The sequence below is a fragment of the Macaca mulatta genome, chromosome 12, assembly GCF_049350105.2.
Source record: "Macaca mulatta isolate MMU2019108-1 chromosome 12, T2T-MMU8v2.0, whole genome shotgun sequence".
NCBI lineage: Eukaryota > Metazoa > Chordata > Mammalia > Primates > Cercopithecidae > Macaca > Macaca mulatta.
In genome coordinates, this window is record NC_133417.1 from 144,806,828 (window position 1) to 144,830,908 (window position 24,081).

At 53.9% G+C, this 24,081-nt stretch overlaps 1 long non-coding RNA gene across 1 annotated transcript; it reads left to right on the forward strand.

The window, feature by feature from the left end:
* Positions 1–15,930: 15,930 nt before the first annotated feature.
* Positions 15,931–20,862, forward strand: LINC02991 (long intergenic non-protein coding RNA 2991). Its single transcript, XR_013402343.1, has 2 exons — positions 15,931–16,448; positions 20,771–20,862. It is a non-coding gene; the product is annotated as a long intergenic non-protein coding RNA 2991 (long non-coding RNA).
* The last annotated feature ends 3,219 nt before the right edge of the window (positions 20,863–24,081 follow it).

Below are 24,081 nucleotides of genomic sequence, written 5' to 3' on the forward strand. Positions count from 1 at the left end.
CTGTGTTTAAGGCTAACTGATTTGTCTCTGAAATTATGGCTGCATTTGTTTCTGGAATAATTTTCTTTAAGCGTTGTAACAATCCTTTACCATTCAGATTCCACGTGTCCCCCAGCTGGGTGCTATGCAGTACGTGTGGCCCAGGAGAGCAGTCACACTCTCACTGGTGAGCTTCTCTTGTTCATGTTTGGTCTCGGTGACCCCTCTCGGCTAGTGACCTCGCTGCCTCGGCCTGAGCCCGGTGAACGCTGCAACATGACAGACTCAATGGCGTTTATTCCACTGTGTGAGAAGGCTTTCTTCTACTTATTTATATATATATATATATATTTTTTACCATGGTAAATCTTTTTGACCTGTGTTGGCTGGTGGCAGGTGTGTGGGAGATGGTGTTGAATCCCTTGCAGGAGACACAGAGCAGGAGGCTGGAGGAGGAGGGCAGAGCTCTGGGGACTCTGCCACATGGAGAGGGATGACAGCAGGTCCAGAGGGTAGGGATGGGCGGGCGTGGAGAGGACAGCAGCAGAAGGCAGAGTAGCCATCACTGGCCAACCGTATCTTCCACACCTCTCAATCTCCAGGCAGGGCCAGACCTCAGGTCAGAAGAGGTCAGATCCGACAGGGCACGTGAGCACTGGGAAGGCCATGGAGCCCCAGGATGACTGCGGCTCCCCTAAGAGCCTGCTTCCCCCGAGGTGGCCTCTCTGTACTCCCCAATTCCAGGGGTTATCTGTGACTCCTCTCCTCTCCTGCCTCCTTTCTACCTCTCTCCCCTCTCAGCTCTCTCCTACTATGTTGGCCACACCTTAAAGTCAGTGGTAGACGCAGTGGAGGTGAAGGTGGTCCATGACTCCAGTACGGCGTGAAATGTGGCTTTCCTCTTTGGTTTCTGAGAACTGTGCACTATGGGGTGAGTAGTTACACAGAGGCTCTTGCTGTTTTCCTTTGCTGTTGTGGGCTCAGAAATGAGAATGAACAGGGTCCCAAAGGGCGCCTCTCTGTTGTCCCCTCCCTTTTTCTAGATCCCCTACAAGGCCTGCTCTGTGCCCAGAGGACTCCAGGTCTCCACCAGGAGAATTGGAGACCCTTTGGGGAGGATCGCGATGGTTTGAAGAGGCTGCTGGGAAAGAGCCTGCCAGCTTCAGGGCTCAGGTGTCTTGTCCAAGATCTCAGAGAGTGTCACCAGCAGAGGGAACAAAGCCAGGAGGTGGCACTTCTCCTGGTCACCCTCATCACAGGCTGCCTAACACAGGTGCCAGGGTCAGGCTGAGGGCCTAGAGGAGGTCCATCTCCCTCTGATTCCCTTCTCCTTCCCCACTTCCATGTTTAAGCTCCCCTGAAATTGCATGAGGCCCGAATGGATAATTAGGGATAATCCCTCCATTTTAAGGCCAGCTCCTGAGCAACCTGCGTTTCCCTTTGCTATGCAACCCAACCTACTCCCAGGTTCAGGGACTGGGACGTGGACGTCTCTGGGGAGAGGCATTATTCTTCCCGCCACACAAGCACACACACCAGCAAGGGCAACATCATTCACTGTGATGGGTGCTATGGAAACGATAAGCATGGTGTCCTGACAAAGCCACAGACGGGACATTGGGAGGGGCCGTGTGACACTGACGTGAAGACCCAGCAACTAGCTTCTTTCCGGGGTGCGTGCTCCAGCACGGAGGCGTTCGGGAGAGGGAGATCCAGAGCCCCGGTTAGGAGTGTGGCTGTTATTCTAAGCACAGGTGGGGACCCTGCACGGTTCAAGTAGGAGAGTCACCGGGTCTGGTGTTCATTCCTCTCTGGCTGTGGGCAGAGAACAGATTGCTGGGGACAAAGGCTCAATACGTGGTGCTGCAAAAGCTCATAACAAGTGGTAAGCTAGACCTGGTCAAAGGCCAGGAACAGCCTCCTGGAGAGAACATGCATGAGTAGGAGTTAATGAACTGGAGAAGAGAGGATAGGAATTCTTGACAGCAGGGCTGGAAAATGAAAAGGGAGCAAGACCTGTAGAATGCATGTAGGAGGTGTGAAGAAGGCATAAAAAAGGCACGTAGAAGGTCTGAGGGAGGTATGAAGAAGGTGTGAAGAAGGGATGCAGAAGGTGTGAAGGAGGATGAAGAAGGCATGAAAAAGGCATGTAGAAGGCATGAAGGTGTGAGGAAGACATGTAGAAGGTCTGAAGGAGGCGTGAAGAAGACATGAAAAAGGCAGGTATTAATAGAAGGTGTGAAGGAGGCATGTAGAAGGTGTGGTGGAGGCATAAAGAAGGCATGTAGAAAGCATGAAGAAAGTGTGAAGGAGGCATGAAGAAGGCATGTAGAAGTCATGTAGAAGTCTGAAGGAGGCATGAAGAAGGCATAAAAAAGCATGTATTGATAGAAGGCTGAAGAAGGTGTGAATGAGGCATGAAGAAGGCATGTAGAAGGTGTGATGAAGGCAGGAAGGCATGTAGAAGGTGTGATGGAGGCACGAAGAAGGCATGTAGAAAGCATGAAGAAGGTGTGGTGGAGGCAAGAAGAAGGCATGTAGGTGTGAAGGAGGCATGTAGAAGGTGTGATGAAGGCATGAATAAGGTATGTAGAAGGTGTAATGAAGGCATGAAGAAGGCGTATAGAAGGTGTGATGAGGCATGAAGAAGGCATATAGAAGGTGTGATGGAGGCATGAAGAAGGCATGTAGAAAGCATAATGAAGGTGTGAAGGAGGTATGAAGAAGGCATGTAGAATGTGTGAAGGAGGCATTAAGGAGGCGTGAAGAAGGCATGTAGAAAGCATAAATAAGCTGTGGTGGAGGCATGATGAAGGTATGTAGAAGGCATGTAGAAGTCTGAAGGAGATATGAAGAAGGCATACAAAAGCATGTATTAATAGAAGGCAGAAGGTGTGAAGTAGGCATGAAGAAAGCATGTAGAAGGTGTGATGAGGCATGAAGAAGGCATGTAGAAGGTGTGGTGAGGCATGAAGAAGGCATGTAGAAGGTGTGATGGAGGCATGAAGAAGGCATGTAGAAAGCATAAAGAAGGTCTGAAGGAAGCATGAAGAAGGCATGTAGAAGGTGTGGGGAAGGCATGAAGAAGACATGTAGAAGGTGTGATGGAGGCATGAAGAAGGCATGTAGAAAGCATAAAGCATGTATGAAGGAGGCATGAAGAAGGCATGTAGAAAGCATAAAGAAGGTGTGAAGGAAGCATGAAGAAGCCATGTAGAAGGCATGTGGAAGGTGTGACAAAGGCACCAGAAGGAAGGGCACACAGCAGGAATGGAGAGTGGGGGAGCATGGTGCCAAGGGAAGCTGGAGACCCCACAGGGCTGGCAGGACAGGTGCAGTGCAAGATCATCCCTTATCTGAATAGCAAGTGAATAGCAAGTGGAAGGGTTTCCAGGGGACGAAGCCAACAGGATGGGACCGGCTTCTTGAGCAGGTCATGTGGTTGTGGCATGGGAAACTGCTGGTAGCAGTGTTAGGAGCAATAGCACTGCCAAGGTGAGGGAAGATGGGAGCTTGTGTTGAGGAGTGGGCAGTGGAGATGAAGAGAGATAGGCAAATGGGAGAAGAACAAATCAGGAGCTAAAGCGAGAGGATTTGGTGTTGGATTAGCTGTGGGAGGGTATGTGGGGAGGGTGTGTGTTGAGGCTGACTTATGCCCCACCTGGCTCAGAGCATTGGACACCGGGACTGGGCCCCTAAAGGACTACATCGAAGGTGGGAGGTGGGGGTGGAGATGCAGTGGGGTGGCAGGGAATAAGCTGGGGGCATCAAGTTTAAGGTGCTTTTGTAACATTGAGTGGGGTTTGGGTAGTCGGGTCTGAAACTCACAGGAGACTGGACTAAATGTAGAACCTGGAGTACCATGCGTGTGCTGTTGATGGAAGCCACAGGGCTGAATGAGCTTCCCTGGGGAGGGAAGGCAGAGTGGGAGATGGAGACGGCCCAGGCTGGCCCTGGAGGAGCAGCTCCGCTGGTGGTCAAAGGCAGGAGAGCCAGCTTTGCCAGGGAGCCGAGGAGAGGCCTGGGGCAGGGCTTGGTATGAGCGTGGCTCTGGAGGACGTGGGAGGACAGCACTTCCAGAAGGAAGGCGTGGGCAACAGGTTTGGAGGTGAGGACTGGAAACACCTTTGACTCAGTAGCTTGGAGGCTCGAGGATGTCGGGATCTCTCCATGGAGTTGCGAGGCGGACATTAGATTGGCATGAGGAGGAAGAGACTGGACAGAGAGACCAGGAGCTCCTCTTTCCAGAGGTTTAGCCGTGAGGGAAAGTAGAGGGCCCAGATGTGCCTGCTGAGGAATGTGGGGTGAAAAGAGGGTTTCATGTAAAAGCCAGGAGGAAAAGCCCATTGCAGAAAGTTGTAGAATCTGCAAAGTGAGAGGAGTGATTCGGCACAGAGACGTGAAGCTCGTGGCTTACTGAGGCTGCCCGTTCCACTCCCAGATGGTTCAGGTCTTAGGCTTCCTTTACCTCAAGTAAGAAAACCGCCACCCCCACCCCTTCTCACCAGCGGTCCTGGTTTTCCACCACGAGAACAAGAGCAGGCCCCACAGGATAAGAGAAATCCCTTTTTCCCAGGATGCCGATCCAAGATGCCCAACCATTCTTTAGAGGATGCCTTGTTTGTCTTTTTTTTTTTTTTTTTTAACTGATGGAGCTTTAACTCATCAATGTTCCTTGAATAACCGGAGGGACATGGGAGGAACATTCCAGCAATAGGCATGATTCTCCTTATGGGGTCAACGAGCACATATTTGGTTTGTTGGTTCCAGTTTTCCTGGTTCTGAATAAATTGTTGACTTTTGGCACACCTAATAATTGAGAGTCAGCACCCATTCCAAAGTTTCATAGCAAATAATTACGTTTCTAAAGAACTTCCCTGATAAACTCCACGTAGCGCTTGTGCCTGAACAAAGCCCAAACCCTGAAAGGCTGGATGGACCAGCCAGACCCGTTTGGCCCAACAAGAGGACCCAAGGGGATTATCTGGGCTCGAGCACAGTGCCGTGGATCTGCACCCCATGTTCTGTCACCAGCAAATTGTGGGGTGTCAGTGAGGGGGGAGGTCATCCAATCTGATGCCTATTTACAGATAAGAAGTGTGGCTCGAGGTTAACTGCCCCCACCTGAGCTGGAAATGGAGCCTGGTCCTTCCAGGGTCCTGAGAACCACATTCCTGTGAGTCTCACCTGTGTGTGGTTCCCTGCCCTGCAGGTCTCACCTGTGGTTCGCTAGCTTCTGAACCTGGAGTTAAACCACAGGGGGGCAGGTCTCAGCCACAGGGTTCCTGCTGGGCTCTCAGTGCCTTGTCCTGTACAAGGCATGCTCCAAGAGCTCACTGAATATCGCTGGACGCGTGGAGAAACAAAGTTAGGGTGGGACGATTCCTGTGCATGCTTATTTTCCCTACAGCAGATGGAATATATTTCTAGAACCATCTGCTTAGAACAATCAATGTTTCCAATGACCCATAGCCGATGTGCCAAGAATTCCTTGGCTATTCCCTGATCTGATAAATTGGGACAAAATCAAGTGAACACCCCATAAGACAATCCTACCTACCCTTGCAGCTTTCCAGCACCATAATATCAAGGTCACAGATTCATTTAAAGAATCCCAAAGGGCACGTGACCTCAATTTTTATAATTTCCTCACTGAAATTCAAGAGAAACTTCCTAGCTGTTCCCCATTATCCCTTTGTTGCTCAGAAAAGTTAAAGTTTAAATGGCAATTCTCTTTAGAATTTAATATCTGTTCCCAAACATTCTCGGTTTAATTGCTAACTGATTCTTTAGAAAATTGAATCGCTACATTACATTGTTTTTATGCACCAATGGCCTGGGAAATGTTGGCAGCGGTCCTGCCAAAGATAACGACGTCTGTGTATCAAGCTGTGATTGCTTTATTAGAAAAGCTCCTAGCAAAGGTTTTTCTTGTTTTTAATTTTTGCTGCTTTTAGATTTTATATCCCAGCGTTGATTTGGATCAGTACCTGTTAAAACCAGGATTTTAGTATTTAAGATTCTCTCCACCTTCCTTTAGAGCTGTTGCCACTTATCTTCTAAAATGCTTAAGGAGCATGGCCAAAGATGGGTGGATTTGTGGTCGAAAGAGCATTGAAGTGGCTCAGAGACCCAGCCCCCAGCCCCACGTGTCCCACAGGGAGTCTCAGCCCGGGAGAGGTTGCCTCCCACCCTGGGACACTTCAGGTCCCATCTGTAGAGTGAAGGGGTGACACGTGAGGACTGTCAGCACCTTCAGTCCAGGATTCTACCTTGATGAACCACTCATTACTTTCAGGAGAAAACACCTGCGGATGCCACTCCACAGGGCTAAGAGGAAGCAGTGCACAATAGACCGGGGCTGGCCACTTAGATACTCAGTGAATGCGAGGAACTGGCTTGTTCTTCTGCCTCAAGACAAACATGACGTCACTTTCCAAGTGAAAACACCTCCCCTGGCTGCCCGGTGCCAGCAGCTGCGACGCTCTGCAGGGTGGTGCACCGAGCAAACGGCACCGAGTCCCCAGGGTGGCGCACCGAGCAAACGGCACCGAGTCCCCAGGGTGGCGCACCGAGCAAACGGCACCGAGTCCCCAGGGTGGCGCACCGAGCAAACGGCACCGAGTCCCCAGGGTGGCGCACCGAGCAAACGGCACCGAGTCCCCAGGGTGGCGCACCGAGCAAATGGCACCGAGTCCCCAGGGTGGCGCACCGAGCAAACGGCACCGAGTCCCCAGGGTGGTGCACCGAGCAAACGGCACCGAGTCCCCACCTTTTCTTGCAATGCCACTGGGGCTCCTGCCCTCAGGAGGCTGAGTTGCCCACTTCCCCTGCCCCACACCTCCTGGAAATGGGCTGAACCTGTCCCATACTCGACCCACAGAATGCAGAGAAGTGAGGCGTGCCAGTTCCGAGCATAGGCGCCCGGGGCCTTGCAGCCCCACCGTGAGGACAAGCTGGGGTGAGCTTTCTGGAGATGAGAGGTCATCTGGAGAGGGGGAAACCGCCCTAGACAGCTACCGACCAGAGGACCCCGCCAGGCTCAGTGAGAGCCCAGCAGAGATGAGCGAACTCCGCTGCAGATCAGCGGAACTGTTGGTCTCCGGAGGATGTGCGAGAAGTGACTCACGGTTGTTGTCTGAACCCACCGGGCTCCGGAGGCGTGTGCCACCCAGCACGAGCTCACCGACACACTGGGTGTCACACACTCCACTACTAGCTCCAGCTTCTGGCTTCTTCTCCTGCCAAACGTTTCCCACCTCCCACTCCCCAGAATCAAATCCTACCCTCTGGGCAAGCTCCGCTCCTAGGAGCCCCCGTTCTCTGTGCTGCGCCTCTCCCTTCTCAAGATGTCCCCCCTCTGACGTCCCCTCCCAGGTCTGCTTTCTTTCTTTCTTTTTTTTTTTTTTTTTTTTTGAGAGGAGTCTCGCTCTGTCGCCCAGGCTGGAGTGCAGTGGCCGGATCTCAGCTCACTGCAAGCTCCACCTCCCGGGTTTACGCCATTCTCCTGCCTCAGCCTCCGGAGTAGCTGGGACTACAAGCGCCCGCCACCTCGCCCGGCTAATTTTTTGTGTTTTTTAGTAGAGACGGGGTTTCACCGCGTTAGCCAGGATGGTCTCGATCTCCTGACCTTGTGATCCACCCATCTCGGCCTCCCAAAGTGCTGGGATTACAAGCGTGAGCCACCGTGCTCGGCAGACGTCTGCTTTCAAATCTGTTCTCATTCTCCAGGAGACTCCTTCGTGTCACCTCCTCGTGGAAGGCCTCCCTTTCTGTCCAGCAGAACGGGCCAGCCCCTCGCACTGCTGTTGTCTCCTGCTCACAGAGAGAAGACCGTTCAACTCTCCACCGGTCCCAGTTTCCGTGTTTGCAGGCCATCCTCTCTAGGCTGCAGTCTGGAGGGTAGGAACCACTTTGTACTCACTGTTGGATCCCTCTGATGTTGTGGGGCGTTCAGCAGGTGCTCAGAGCCTGGGGACTGTGGGACTCCTGGGTAGTGCTGGAGGCCCAAGGTTCCTCAGCAGTGATTCTTACAGGCCCTCCAGGATCCCGAGGCCCCCCATTTTGAGGTGGCTGAGTGGCTGATGCAGGGCAGGAAGGCTGACCCAGGAAGGACATCAGGGCTCTCGATGGCTTCTCTGAGGTTTCGTAGCTGCGTCACTCACTTCTCTGGGCCTCAGCAGCTATTGGGTTCACCCTGCACCCACCCTACGGTTCTCCATCCATCTTTTCACTCCAGCCATTGCTGCAGCAACCACCTGTGCACAGGTGACCTGATAGCCCCTCCTGTCATCAGTACCTCACAGCTCCCTTATGGGGGTTCTTCCCTGCTGTGGATGCCCCCGAAGCCATGCAGCCATCTTCACACACCCAGCCCAAGTGGGCTGGCGCCACCCTTACCCAGTGGGGTCCTGGAGCCAAAGGACAAATGAGCTTCTTGCCCCGCTGCGGCCTGCAGCGCTGGCCCTTGGACTTGTGTTCCCTCCTCCCTTGTTTTAATTTTCTCAGTGCCCTGGGGTTGCTTCCCCCAAAAAACAACTTACTCCAAAGCTTTATCTCCAGGACCCGGCGTTACTAAACACTGTGTCCAAGATGGCTGCGGAGGTCTCAGAGCCGGAGGAGGCCCAGGTGCAGAGCAGACAGTGCACGTGCTCTGGGGCCAGGTGCAAGGGATGCAGGTCCTGGCTTGGTCACCTCTGAGCAGGCCTGACTTCCTGAGCCTCGGTTTCCTCCTCTCTAAGGTGGGGACAGCTCCTGTCTGTGTGGGTCCCTGACTGCAAGCATCCAGCTCTCTGTGCCACTGCAGCACTGCCTCTGGGTTCTGGGGATCCCAGGTTGGGGGCCGTCCTGCTCCTTGTCGTTGTCCTGCCCCCGGCACAGTGTCTGCACAGAATCAGCCTTCACACATCAACAAGGGCTGAGTGAGGCCAGGGATGCGGCTGCTCCTGCTGGCCCCTGAGCACAGTCCTGGCTGAGAGTGGGGCCCAAGTCACACAGTGACCACTGTGTCCTGGCCTAATGCTCTGAGGTCTCCATGTCTAGGCAGCAGTGTTTCGGCTCTCAGGATCCAACTACCAATGACCTTTCTGGGTTTCCATTCTCCTGGCAACAGGAGCCATCATCCTGTACTGCAATCTGCCACCTGCCATGAACAGGGCAGAGGTGGGAGAGGTGCACATAGATGCTCTCCCTCCCTCCCCTGCCCCACAAACTCTAACCTTCTGGAAAATTGAAAAGAGAGAAATTTTTCTTTCCTTTTCTTTTTTTAACCTAACTTGCTCCGTGACTGACTTAATTAAAAGGAGGATGAGGGCTGCCTGTCACAGGGAGGCTCCTGGGATGAGCCAGGGGCTCAGCCTGGGACGGGTGAGCCTCCGATGGGAGGAGGGAGAAGACGCTGGGGTCACCTGGTGTTCCTCAGAGCAGCCACCTGGAGGGAGGGTCTCCCAGGTTCTTAGTCACATCTGTGGCCCCCTCTGAAAACACCGAACTTCTTTTTACAAACTGGGAATGTCCACTGAACTGGAGTTGTCTGTTGGAATTGTAACATCCACTCCCAAGTGCTTCTCAAACCATTATCTTTTGTTTAAAGAAGATTCTCTTCATCCAATATACTTTGTAAAAATAATGAGGTAAAGTATACATAACATTTTACCACCTTTACCATTTTCAAGTGGACTTTCAGTGGCATTAAGCACGTTCACATCCCTGCACAACCACCATCCCATCCAGCTCCAGAACTTTCCCTTCTTCCCAAACTGAGACTGCGTCATGAAACGCCCACTCCCCATTCCCTCCCAGCAGCCTCCATTCTATTTTCTGTCTCTGGGGATCTGGCTCCTCGAAGGACCTCCTACAAGTGGAATCACCCAATATTTGTCCTCTCGGGTCTGGCTTCTTGCACTTGGTGTCATGTCCTCAAGGTTCATCCACAGCGTGGCAGGTGTCGGAATCTGCTTCCTCCTAGAGGCAGAGGGCTAGTCCATGATATGGATGGATCGCATTTAGCTCATCCATTCACCTGGTTGTGTCCACCTTTTAGCACTTGAGAATGAAGTGCTGTGAACAGGTGAACAGGGGTGTGCAAATATCTGAGCCTCAGCTTTGAGAACAATGTGCTGTGAACAGGGGTGTGCAAATGTCTGAGTCTCAGCTTAGAGAATGATGTGCTGTGAACAGAGGTGTGCAAATGTCTGAGTCTCAGCTTTGAGAATGATGTGCTGTGAACAGGGGTGTGCAAATGTCTGAGTCTCAGCTTTGAGAATGATGTGCTGTGAATGGGGTGTGCAAACATCTGTCTGAGTCTCAGCTTTCAGGCATTGTGGGTCTATAACCAGAAGTGGAATTGCTGGATCATAGGGTAATCCCATGTTTAATTTTTGGAGGACCTGCCACACAGTTCCCCACAGCCGAGATGTGTGTGCGTGTGTGTTTAATTAGAGAAAGAAGCTGTGAATGTGTGTCATCTGGGGAATCATATCAGCGTGTGCACTAAGCATGTGTGTCCCTGAGTAGTTTTAATGTGAAAACAGTTACATATATTTTCTTCCCTCAGCTTGTGAAGAGCAGCTGCTGATTTCTCAAGGTGAGGACATTTGCCATCTGATATTATAAGTGGAGTTAGAGGAAAGCCTGTGGACAGGAAGTGGATCTGGAGATGGGGATGCTGGGCACGTGGCCTCTTTTCGAGAAGCCCCAACCTTTTAAACATCAACGTCATGTTTAAGTAATAATTCGCCGGGAACAAAAGTCAGAAGGTGTGAAAAGGATCCAATGGGAAGAAGCCTTTTTCTCCCAGCCCCATCCAATCACCCAGACACCTCCCTTCCCAGAGGCATCCGGCGGTACCAGCCTCTTGCGCCCCTTCCAGATTGATCTAAGCAGGTGCAATCGAGAATGGACATACTTTTCCTTCCTTCATTTTCTTTTTTTAAACCACATATACAATACCCTATAACATAGCTGGCTCGAAACTTTCACAGTGAACTTGGAAGATTTGTTTATATCAGTTCATAAAGAGCTGCCCCGTTCTAAGAGTTGCATAGCCCTCCATCATCTGTCAATCATTTTAGAGGAAAAATATGCTTTAAATATGGTGTTTCTGATTGTAATGAGGACCGAGGCTCTAGTTGCCTGACGCTTGGAGAAAGCAACTGAATAGCTCAAAAGCAGCTGCTTGGAAGGCTTTTCTTGGGAAAATTGCCTTGAAATGTAGCTTTCAAAACCTTTTTATTGAAATATTTATTTTTATTGGAATATAATTTAATGCAGAAAAAAATGCATGTATCATAAGTGTATAGTTTGCTGAACTTTTATAGCCTGAACATCTGTGAAGGCGACATTCCCATATGAAAAGGGGCGTGATCAGCACCCCAAAGCTAGATATGTTTGGGGGATTCTCTGGCCTAATTGATGTCTGAAACATTGAAACTTCAGCCCCAAGCCAGGCTTGTTCGGTTCCTGAGGCATTTGGGGAGCCAAGAATCAACTAATCTGGGGTCTCCCGCAGATAGGACTGGGATGCTGGCCTCCAGGAGGAAATGGGCCCCGGTGTCTGGGCCCCACCCTCTCCCAAGAGCTGCTCTGGAATTTCCTAGCTGTGTGGTCTCAAGAACGTTACTTACCGACCGTGGGCCTCTGTTTTCTCATCTCTAACATGGGAGTGACCATGGGTGGCAGGGCACCGAGCCCCCGCTAATATCTCCCTGAAAGGGACATCACACTGTCTTCCCTGTCAAAGTCAGGCTTCTAATGACGCCCTCCTCAGGGTCATCTTGAACAAGCCCAAGGACAGAAGCGGATGCCCTAGGAAGCTCTTAGAAGGGTCTGTAACCCAGAGTTCTCTGCCTTCTGAATCTCTCCCCCAGTTCGGATGCCAGTGTTGGGCAGGGACTTCTCATCCCTGCAGGGCTGTGAGCAGAAGGCGGAGGGGCACCTGTGGTTATGAAGCATGGTCAGGGCTGATCTGGGCTGACCTTAGTTGTCCAGGGCAGGTCTTGTCTGCTGTATCACTGTCCCCTGGCTGGCCCCCACTGTGGGAGTGGCCCCAGGTCTCAGGTCCCCCTGCCTAACCCAGACCTCTGGCCTGTTGGCACCACACCCTGGCTGTCTCCAGCTGGTGCCTCCCTGCTGCAAGCGTGGTGTCCACCCGCTTCACTCTCACCCTGCCCCTCGGCTGCTGCCCTCATGCCCTGCCCCTCCAGGCTCCAGAAATCAGCTTTTCAGTTCTTTTTTTTTTTTTTTTTTTTCCTGGGAGGACACAGGGTGAGCTAGAATTCCCCAGAGATTAGTTAAAAAAAAACATCAAAGTGCACTTTGTGCTCTGGTCAACATCTGGCTGTGCAGCTGCCGTCAGCCTGACGTTGCCAAACAACTGGGGGCTTGACTTGGAATGCGCTGCAGGGTAAACGCTGCTGGGCCTGGGCTGTGCTCGGAGCAGAGGTGATCCAGAGTCAGCATGTGGGGGTGTTTCCCTGGGCAGGGAGACCCTCTGTGGCCCTCCTGCGTAGCTCTTGGTATTGGGTACAGGGGCTGGGCTAAGGGGCCCCCAGGACTGAGATGCTCAGATAAATTGTAGTTGGGGGAGATGGTGCACATGTTGGGATCAGAGCTAGAGGAAGGGTGACCCCGGGCACCAGGATGTGGTGGGCAGGACTCTCTCCACCCTTGTGAAAGCCTCTGGCCAACCCTCCCCAACTCCTCATGGTAGGAAACAGGAAGAGCCAGGGACCCTTTTGGAAACCCAAAAGAAGAGCAAAAATCCTGAGTGGGTGAGGCCCCTTTGCTTCCACATTAGAGGGGCAGTGGTGGGACAGCAAGGCTCTAGGCGAGACAAGGACCCTGATGTGGCTGAAGCGTCTGGATGCAGATGGCAAAGCTCTAAGTGCCCAGGAGAGTGAGGCGGACAGGGCCCCAGCCCAGTAATGACCTGGGGCCGATCACCCAAGCTCTTGGAGTCCATTGTCACACAACACAGGTGCTGACGACACCTTTAGGTGGGTGAGGGTGAGCTGTGCAAATGTCCAGGGAAGGGCTGTGGCATCTGCCACACCATGCAATTGTTGAATGTCACAGTGTTAACTGGGGCCACTGAGCAACCAATACCGAGCCCCTGCATCCCAGAGGGCTGCTCCAAGAGGACGGTGTGCCCCATAGTGGGCAGGGCAGCCCCACGCTGCAAGGATGCTCAGCCAGAGCCACGCCGGCACGTCCAGCAGCCCACATCTCTATGTCCTGCCGCTGCTGCTCTCTCTGGCACCAGCGCCACGTTGTATGGGAGAAGCAAATCGCCTTCACTTTCTCTGGTTTTTGTCTGGCCTGGGATGATAAAGCAAAAATCTGACTTTCAACTCGCTAGAGGCGACTGGAAGCCTGCTCCGGGTTGGGGAGGTTCCCAGCTTATCTTAGCACAGGGGACTAGGCATTCACAGGAGGTAGGGGAACTGGGCTGCCTGCCACCCCTGTGCCCCGACTCTATCGCTGCGTGACAAACCATGCCAGACCTCAGTGGCTGCAAACAGAGGCACCTTGGTTTTGCTCGTGAACCTGAAGTTTGGGCAGAGCTTGAAGAGGGCAGCTCACCTCTGTTGCACTCAGTCGGGGTGACGTGGAGGCTAGGGGCCAGGATGGCTGGAGACCCAGTCACTCACAGGTCTAGGGTTTGATCCCAGCTGCTAGCCAAGGCCTTCTCTGGAGCTTCACTGGGGAATCTGCATCACTCTCCATGCAGCTTGGGCTTCCTCCCAACATGGCGGCCAGGTTCCCGTGCTGAGCCTCCTGCAGGAGAGCTGCGAGTGGAAGCCACATGACCTTTTATGCCCCAGCCTTCCTAATTACACACAGTCATTTCCAGCCTGTTCTACACTGAGATAGTCACAACGGCTGCCCCAAGCTTAAAGGGAGGGGACATGGATTCCACCCCTTGGGGTGGGGAGTACAGAAAATTAACTGAAAAAACAGGTGGCATCAAAAATACTGCTGTGGTTATTTTTGAAAATACCTTCTGCCCCGTTTCCCCAGGTCACTCACCCAGTGGCCACGAGCTACCCTGGAGGCACATGAACTCGCAGGTGCTTCAGCTGGGAAAAGTAGCTCTGGTGGCCCAAGGTCCGTGGTGTGGGGTATTCTCAGCAAAAGCACAGGGAAGCTGGGGAAGGGGCTCAGAGTCTCAGAGTCCTGTGCTCTGCAAGGCGTTCTCTGGAAGAGTTGGAACCCCTCACAGGGGGCTCTGGGCAGAGCACTGACGGCATCTGCTATGGGGTAATCACACTCGATACAAATGGATCAGAATGATCAATTAGCAATTGTCCTGCCTCTTGTCTCTCGTGATCACAGGCAGGGAAGGGTGAGCTCGGTGTCTCCGTGCTTCAGGGAAAGTTGGTGAAGGAAAATACAAACTCAAGAACGGCCAGAGCCGCATTTCTCAAAAGGAGCCAGTCCTACCCGGTGTGTCCACTCCGAATCCTAGATCTCTGACCTCCAAGTCCAAGGTGCAGCCACCTGCCTTACCTCATGCTGTCCTTTGTCCCCTGCTTGGCTTTGGTCCTGCAGGGGTTGGAAATCCACCATTCTGTGTACACTCTGGTCCTCACGCACGTAAGGTGAGGATGTCTGATTATCCACTGAACATCTTGTTTGGATAAAGTTTTGCTAATAGCTATGTAGGGACACTGAAAGATCTTTATTGGGCCACGAAGACTGGTGTTTGGGTGTAGAGACTGGGGAAGCAACAGGAAAGATTCTTTTCTAAGGATGAGGAAGGGATTCCTGGAAGGTCGCCTGAGAGAGCTCCAGATTGTCCTCCTTGGAGCTGCAGCAGGAAGCGGGTTTTATATATTTGTTGCGTCTGCGTCATGGGATAGATTTTTCTACTGTAAAATGAGATTTTTTACGCTATGCCAAACACAGACGTTTTTCTCCTCCTGTCCACACTTCACAGGCATAGGGGCCCCTCCACTGTCACTGGGAGCTGTGAGCACTGAGATGGCACCACAGGCAGGAAGAGAGCTCACCGGAGGTCCCCAGGGAGCAGGGAAAGAGCCAGGTGCCGCCCAGATGCTACACACGCCCTGTGCTCTGCCAGGCGTTCTTTGGAAGAGTTGGGCCTCCTCCAGCTCCACTAGCATCATGGAGGCTGCCAAGCTGCCTCAGTTTCCCCAGTGCAGCTGTGACATGGGCCTGAAGGGACGTGGAGAGAGGCAGCCAATGCCTCCACGCTGGCTGTGTCACCTGTGCTGGGTGGTGACCAGGGGCCACACCCCCATCCAGTCACATTAACTTACGTGAAAACCTCCAGGTGACGCCTCCAGGGGCCACTAGGCTCTCTCAGGTCCCTGGACCGAGGCTGCGACCTACACAGACAGATTCTGCCTATTTCTCCTTGAGGGTCATGGTGCTCTCCTCCCGGGCCATCTCAGAGTCTTCACTGGAGAAAGAAGTTTCCATCTATAAAGTGTGCTCCATGGAGACATGGCTCACTTCACGCCAGACTTCCATCTCCTTGGAAAAGTGGCAAAGGATCTCAGAGGTAGGAGAAAGGCCCTGAAATCCCAGCACAGGCACCCGGGCTATGAAGGGTAGGAGGAGCAGAGCTGGGAGCCTGGACTCTGAGGCCTTGTGAGATCCCCCCTGTCACCGCCCAGCCAGACTCACGAGCAACCCACCAAGGGACGGGTGGATGTGGCCTTGGAATTCAGAGTTCCCGTTTGCAGAAATGAAATGTTTATTTCATGGTGCAGCTGTTGGTAGAAAATGAGGTAAACCTCTAATCCCTCAGATTTCCAGAAATTGAGATTTTCCCTAAGTACCGCTGGCCTTGAGCTATGCCTTCACTGTCTGGGGCTATATGCTGCTGGGAGCCAGGGCCTTGTAAGACCCAGACCCTCCTCCCTCTCTCCCGTATTAGTCAAGGTTCTCCAGAGAAATGGAGTTAGAGATGCATTGCTATAAGAAATGGAATGGGCTCACATGATTACAGAGGCTGAGGGGGTCCAACGCCCTGTCGTCTGCAAGCTGGAAAGGCAGGAGAGCCTGTGCTGCCGCCCTAGCCAGAGCCTGGAGGCCCAAGAACCAGACACGCCGACGACAGCACAGTTCTAGCCTGACAGCAGGAGAAGGTCAGCGTTCCAGCTCCAGCAGGCAGGCAGAGGGAGGGCTCTCTCTCCACCTTTGTGTTCTACTCAGGTCTTCAGTGGGTTGGATGAGGCCCACCCACATTGCGAGGGCGTCTGCTTCACTGAACTCACCATTGCACCTGCTTCTCTTGGGTGCTGTTCGATTGCAGACGCTGTGCCCTTGAGAGCTCCTTCCCCGCTGGGTGCGCTGGTGCTAGGATATCTGCCCTGGTCCAGCCGTGCACCCCTGAGGAGCAGGCTCTTACTCTGGCTTCCATCAACAAGGTTGTTGGCCCCCGCACTAAGCTAAGACTTTCACCTTGGCATTCACTAGGCATAAGTAATAATTTGAGTTCTGTGTCTTTTATTCTTTATCTCGTGTCCAACTGGTTCTGAACCTGCGTGGGGAAGAGGTGCTGTTAGTATTAAGTCCTCTCAAAGACCCTCAGTTCCTGGAGTGAGGAACTTTGAGGAATAAGAGAAGGCGATGGGGTGAGAAGGGCAGGACACAGTGAGAGGGTTTCATTGGGCAGGATGTGTGGCTTTGGGCCTTTCGGCTTAGATTCCAAACAGCACGCTTGACCTTGAGGTCATTAATGTTTCTCTTGGGTGAGGCTTGGACCCCTGTGGCCTGGGCATGAGACCTTGAGCTCAGGCCATGCCATGCCTGACCTTGACCTTGCTGACCAAGGCTTCACCTACAGGCGAGGGGTATTCCAGGGAAGCAGGAAGTGTGCAGCAGGCACTGACCTAAGATGTGTTGGCCTCTGCAGAGGGGCAAGGGGCCAGGCTGGGCCTTAAGGAAGCCTTGACGTGTGCCTGTCCTGGTGACCTTGCTCCAGCGGCCACCCCCTCAGGGCCCCTGCAGCCGGATGGAGCCCAGCAATGTGGAGTCCTTTTTTCAGAGGCAGGTGTGGCTAAGGCTAGCGTTTGGTTAAAGAGGATGAAGGCTCTGCAGTACAGGCCTTTTAAACCTCAGGAGGATGTCTATCAGTCTGTTTTCACACTGCTAATGAAGTGACTACCCGAGACTGGGTAGTTTATAAAGGAAAGAGGTTTAATGGACTCACAGTACCACATGGCTGGGGAGGCCTCACAATCATGGCAGAAAGTGAATGAGGAGCAGAGTCACATCTTACACGGTGGCAGGCAAGAGAGGTTGTGTAGGGGAACTCCCCTTTATAAAATCACCAGATCTCAAGAGACTTACTCACTACCATGAGAACAGTATGGGGGAAAGTGCCCCCATGATTCAGTTATCTCCACCTGACTCCACCCTGGACACCTGGGGATTATTACAATTCAAGGTGAGATTTGGGTGGGGACACAGCCAAACCATGTCAGTGTAGAAAGGCCTGTTTGCTGCTTTGACTGAAGTTCTTCCTTTAGGTCTGTGGGTAGAGGTTTCACCCCGAGGCAGCTGCTCTTTTGTGCCTTAGAGAACCAGGAAAATGCAGGACGCAGGTGACCGTGTCAGGACAGGAGGCAGAGCAGACAGGCTGCCCCGCGCAGCTTTCCGCACTCCAGCCTGGGAGGGCTGTGCACGGGGGGACTTCAACGCCTGTGCTTTGTCTCCGAGCTCTGGATAATGCCCAGAGGGCAACTCCCAAGTTTGTTCTGGACTTGTTAATAGAAGCCCCAACCAGAGTCTGAATCTGTGGATTTTAGAGATCTGAAAAGTGGCTTCCTCCACAGGAGGGTGGAAGGTTCTAAACGACACAGACAAGGAATCAAGGCCTCTCTATGAGGGGTGGAGGGCTTCCCCTCTGCACCGGAGGGTCCTGATCTGTTACAATACAACTAGGTCCTGGACGAACAATGAAAAACACTTTTCAAACGTTGCTGGAGTTGCGATAAAGTGAGTGAATGTCTAAAGAAAAGAGGAAAAAACAGTGAGTTGAGACGAGAAACGTAAATAAGAAAACTGTGGTTGCCCTGTGGAAACACTGAAGGAGCCCTGGGTATAAGAAATGAAGTTTTAGGCCTGCAGTTCCAGTGTCAAACCAGGACTCAGAGGGGACTACAGCGTGGGCAGTGCCCGAGGCCCTGGGAAAGCCCAGTGGGAAGCCTCTTTGAGAGGTGGACATGTGACTTACGGCCTCTGGTTTCCTGCAGACTCACTTCAGCCAAAGCTGAACTCATAATCACAAACCAGAAAGCATGCAAAGAAATCACCTAAAATGAGTTGGAGTCTGTATAAACGAAAAGAAAAAGCACAGAATCCAGCAGATATGTACCCTCCAGCACTTAATAAATTAGCATCATCAGATATACAATGTAAAATAACTACCTGTGCAATGCCTAGGAAGTAAAAGAAAAGAAAGGAAAAGAAAAGAAAGCCACAGAGGCCATCGGAAGTACAGAGAGGAAAGGGCCATGCAGAGAGGAAAGGGTGCCGCGCGGAACACGGCCTGAGGCCGTGGGGTTCTGGAGTCAAGTGCCGGTTCACCGCCCAGTCCTCCGCAGGGCAAGTTTGTGTCTTAGCTCCAGGCACTCCCTCCTCTGTTCCCTGGACACCGGGCACTTGGAAGCGCCCACTTTGGACCTGGCATAACCCACATTGTGGGAAACGTCTGCTGGGCCTGCCCTCTGCACTGGCACCTTCATCTTGCTGGGGTCCAGGGCGTTTGTGCCTGCTGGGTGGCACCTCCGGGATAGGACTGGAGGGTGCCAACTACCCCTCACTGGCCCGTCTTTGATGCAGTCGCCCAGCCATTGCCGCCTGCCGGCATCACTGACTCGGTGAGTGGATTGGACAACGGCTTCCCCGTGCTGTGGATTCCTTCTAGTCTCCAGCACACTTGGCCCATCTGGGTGAAGTCAAGGAGCTCTGGCTCCAAGTTGAATTTGGGAGAGGTTTGGTTCCCATTCATAGGGATTTGGTACCTGCTGCCCCTTCACAGGACATCCCGCCGGCTCTCATCTGCTCCTCGGCCATGTCATCAGCCTCCTCCTCGGTGGGGGACATTTCTGAGCTCCTCCCCAAGATCTGTAGGCAGCTTCTCACGGACGACACTGCAGAGTCTCCCACCTCCCAGCCACCTGGGAAAGGAGCTCGCAGGGCTCTGCGATGATGCTGGGGAAGTTTGGGCTGGTTGTGAGTGAGGGGTGGGGTGAGGCGGGGGCTGGTTCTGAGTGAGGGGTGGGGTGAGGCGGGGGCTGGTTGCGAGTGAGGGGTGGGGTGAGGCTGGGGCTGGTTGCAAGTGAGGGATGGTGTGAGGCGGGGGCTGGTTCTGAGGGAGGGGTGGGGTGAGGCGGGGGCTGGTTCTGAGAGAGGGGTGGGGTGAGGCGGGGGCTGGTTCTGAGGGAGGGGTGGGGTGAGGCGGGGGCTGGTTGTGAGTGAGGGATGAGGTGAGGCGGGGGCTGGTTGTGAGTGAGAGGTGGGGTGAGGGGGGGGCTGGTTGTGAGTGATGGGTGGGGTGAGGCGGGGGCTGGTTCTGAGGGAGGGGTGGGGTGAGGCGGGGGCTGGTTCTGAGTGAGGGGTGGGGTGAGGCGGGGGCTGGTTCTGAGTGAGGGGTGAGGTGAGTCGGGGGCTGGTTGTGAGTGAGGGTTGGGGTGAGGCTGGGGCTGGTTGTGAGTGAGGGATGGTATGAGGCGGGGGCTGGTTGTGAGTGAAGGATGGGGTGAGGCGGGGGCTGGTTGTGAGTGAGAGGTGGGGTGAGGCGGGGGCTGGTTCTGAATGAGGGGTGGGGTGTGGCGGGGGCTGGTTGTGAGTGAGGGGTGGATAAGGCGGGAAGCAGGGAGCCAGGTGAGCGGCTTTGGGTGGTGCATTCACAGTAGAGTGGTGAATTCGGTGGTCTTGCCCTGGCCCTGGCCCTGGTCCTGGAGAGGAAGGCAGCCTGGGGCATTTTCTCCGGAGTGAACGTTCTCCCCTCTGCATTTATTGGCTTCATCACCAAGGAGAAAATATTCTGAGTTTCTTCTGGGCCAGTTTTATCACTAATCTGCAGAAAGCTCTGAATGGTGCTTTTGGCTCTTTTTTCTTTATGGTTACTGGAGCTGTGAAGAGGAGCAGCTCTACATAGTTTTTGCTTCTCGCGAAATACCATGAGTAGGGTGACTATTGTAATAGAAACATCCACAAGAAATTGTAACTAGGGCTATTGGCTGTTTTAAAATCAAGGCAACATTAGTTAACATTTCTCAAATTTTAGTTTTGCGGATTATAAAATTAATGTATACTTTTTGTAGAAAGTTTGGAAAGTATAGACAATGTAGAAGAAGCTGGAAAATATCACTCATGATGCGCCCTCCCCTCCACCCCACATCCAAGCAGGCAGCCCCATTAACCGTTGATCTCTGTCCTTCCTGCGCATTCCCACAGCATAAGTGGGGTCTTTGCTTTTCATGGTTGAGTTTGTGATGCAAATGCATTTGGATCATGCTTTTTACTTTCTTCTTCTTAACGGGATAGGTTTTTTTTACCCTCATGTCACTAAAGTCCTCCCTCCATGATTGTTTAAAATGGGTTTGTGAGTTCTTGTTATGAATGGATTACTTATTCAACAATTCCCTAAATAAAGGGATCATCTAATTATTTTCAGTTTTTCACTATTATGAATCCTATGGTGGTATCTTTTAAAATACATTTTGGTGTTTCCCCCCCCCACAGGTTCTCGAGATTTGGAAATAATTTTTAAATAAAAACAATGTGAAATATATTTTAGTTTGCATTTCAGATTCTTTCCTGAAGTTGAACAGTTTGGTCATGTTCAAGCCTCTGAATTTTCCCTTAGAATTGTCTTCTGGAAATCATGCTACGGTAATTTAATTCTCCCTGGCTGTACGTGTGAGGGCCTCTTACCCTCTTGGGCATGGAGGAGTTAGCATGTTTGGTAGCCGTTTTGGTCATAGTAGGTTGACAGCTGAGTTTTTCCTAGATCTTTCCAAGTAGACCAGCATGACTACGGAAGAGGCCCTGAAGGTCCCACCCCGACAGGTCAGTCCGAGGGGCCCTTGCCTGGGCACCCCGCACCTTCCCCTGGACCTGCTGATGTGCCCAGATGGGCGAACGGGGGCCTTCACGTCGGGCCCACCTCCAGCTTCCATGACTGTGGAGTTCTGCAGTGGGTTCGTTGAGAAAGTGGTGGTGAGACCGGGGCATCTGAGGGGAACGGTCAGCAGGGAGACGAGACAAGTGTGGAGACCAGGTTGACGGAAGGCGCGTGTCTGGAGGGTGGGAGAGCCGCCAGGCGGGCGTCTGCAGGGTCTTGCAGAGTCGCTCAGCCACAGGTGGGCTGCTCTGGAGACCCAATCAACACATTCCAGAGAGTGGCAGACCCCACGGCCGGGCGCGGACTGACGAGCAGGACCATCCCGGAGAGTGGCAGACCCCACAGCCGGGCACGGACCGACGAACAGGACCATCCTGGAGAGTGGCAGACCCCACAGCCGGGCGCGGGGTGACGAGCAGGACTGTCCCAGAGAGTGCCAGACCCCACGGCCGGGCGCAGACTGACGAACAGGACCATCCCAGAGAGTGGCAGACCCCACAGCCAGGCGCGGACTGACGAGCAGGACCGTCCCAGAGAGTGGCAGACCTCACAGCTGGGCGCGGAGTGACGAGCAGGACCGTCCTGGAGAGTGGCAGACCCCACAGCCGGGCGCGGGGTGACGAGCAGGACCGTCCTGGAGAGTGGCAGACCCCACGGCCGGGCACGGACCGACGAGCAGGACCGTCCCAGAGAGTGGCAGACCCCACGGCTGGGCGCGGAGTGACGAGCAGGACCGTCCTGGAGAGTGGCAGACCCCACAGCCGGGCGCGGGGTGACGAGCAGGACCGTCCTGGAGAGTGGCAGACCCCACGGCCGGGCACGGACCGACGAGCAGGACCGTCCCAGAGAGTGGCAGACCCCACGGCCGGGCACGGACCGACGAGCAGGACCGTCCCAGAGAGTGGCAGACCCCACGGCCGGGCACGGACTGACGAGCAGGACCGTCCTCCACTGTCCAGACAACAGCACCGACGAAGACCAGGAGTGGAAACCAGGACGGTGCCGTGAGCCCTTCACGTCCACGGAGTCTCTATGACGAAAGCACACGGGTGTCACAGTGACGCTCTCTCCCCTCAGGCGCTGCCGACCCCTCGCTGGGCTGCTGGACTGCTCAGGGCCGGCCCTTGAAGCCTAGAGGGAGCCATAGGTCTGTGTGTACAAGTGTGTGTGCCCGTGAGCGGGTCTCTGTGTGATCGCTGAGAATGAAACTTCCACACCACCAATCCTGGAGAACACAGAGCTGGGACTCCCGGGTACCTGAGGGCCTGGGTCCCAAAGCTGGCGGCTGAAGCTGGCCGCTCTGAGGCATGCATGGCAGGAAGGGGTCATCAGGCAGGCCACCCAAGGCCCCGGGCACCTCTGATGGGTTTCCAGAGTCCCTGCCCTCACGACAGGGAAGTCAGTTGGAGAATGGGGTGCTGAAGTCTCGAGAGAAAGGCGTCCCTGACTCGGGGTCCAGAGTGAGCGGATTATGCCCCCCACATTGCGAGGCCAGAGGCTTGTCCTGACTGTGCCCTGCGTGTCATGGCAAAGGTTCGACACCCACTTTGGAGATGTCTTGACAGAGGCCAAGGTCAGGCTCCCATCCTTCCGCACACTGGAAGCTGCTGTACAGTGGGCTCGGTGCCTGGGCTCAGGGGACGTCCTGATAACTGTCACTGTATCCCGGAGGGTGGCGCCTCCTGGGAGCCGTGGCCCAAGCCCCTTGCAACAGTGGGGCCAGGAGAAGGCTGGTTGCTGGGTGCGTCCTGTTCTCGGGGTTCCGTCCGCTGCATCCATCTCCCAGAGGATTTTCTGTTGCCCTCCTTGGTTCCACATACGCCCTGAGTGGTAATGCCGATTCCCACCTGTGCCGCCGACTTGGCGCAGGGAGCCTGTGGCTGCTTCATCAGGTCGTTGACCCCGATGGGCTCCATGGGTGGTCCCTGCCCAGGCATCTCGTGGAGGGACTCTGCCTACGTCACCAGCCGCCAGTCCTGGGGGACACCATGTGCATTTCCACATGAACCATGGTGGGAACCTGGGGGACGAGTCTCAGGCTGAGAAAGGTTCCTCTGGCTTCAAAGTAAATTATAAAGAGAGGTAATTTCCTAAAAGTGTCAGGGGACACTGTAACTGTCCCTTCTGAGCAGGACATTCTTGTGGACGTCTGCCTTCCCTTTTGTCTTCTGCCTGTGGGATTCTGCAGATTCTGGGCAGGTAAATTGTTTCACGCTCGGGCCTTCTCAGAGCCTTTCTGTGGCTGCAGGTTGTGGGGATGGCACCCTGCTAGTTTCCCCTGCTTCATTCACTCAGAGCCACGGAGGGGGCCCCCCAACCTGCTCGGAGCCCTCCAGGGGCAAGCACCGTCCCTGCTGCCCCCCTGCTGCCTGGAACATCTCCCCAGTTCCACAGCTGACCCACCCTCTCAGGGTAACATCACAGCTGTGGGGGCAGCCCCCTCCAGCCCCTCCCTGGTCAGTATCCCTGCTGCTGGCCCTTCCTGGAGACCCAATCTGCCCCGGAAGCGGCAGGCGTGTGCGGCTCATGACCTCGCTGTAGGGCTGTGCCAAGGCAGTGCCACCTTGGGAAAAATCAAAACGCCATACCAGCTCCTCCCAGCCAGTGCCAGTGCACACCCTGTCTCCTCAGAATCCCCCACAGAAGCAGGCAAGGAATCAAAAACTCAAGTCTGAAGGAAGCCAGGCAGGGATGAAGGAGGGGTGGGCTGTCACAGGTGAGAGGGTCCCAGGAGCCTTTCTGGAGGAGGTGACTTCAGGCTGGATCTGGAGGGGCAACTTAACAAGCAGACCGGTGGGTGGAGATGCTCAGGCAGAGGAAATGGCGTGGAGTGTCCAGGAACCCACGAATCAGCTGGCATTGTCGAAACATGGAGAACGCAGAGACAGGCTCAGAAGTCGGCCGGAGCCTGTGTCATTGGCCCACGTGGCTTCAGTCCTTCCCTGCAGCCTGTGGGGAATCTCAGGGGAATTCTAAGTAGGAAAGGAGCATGTTCA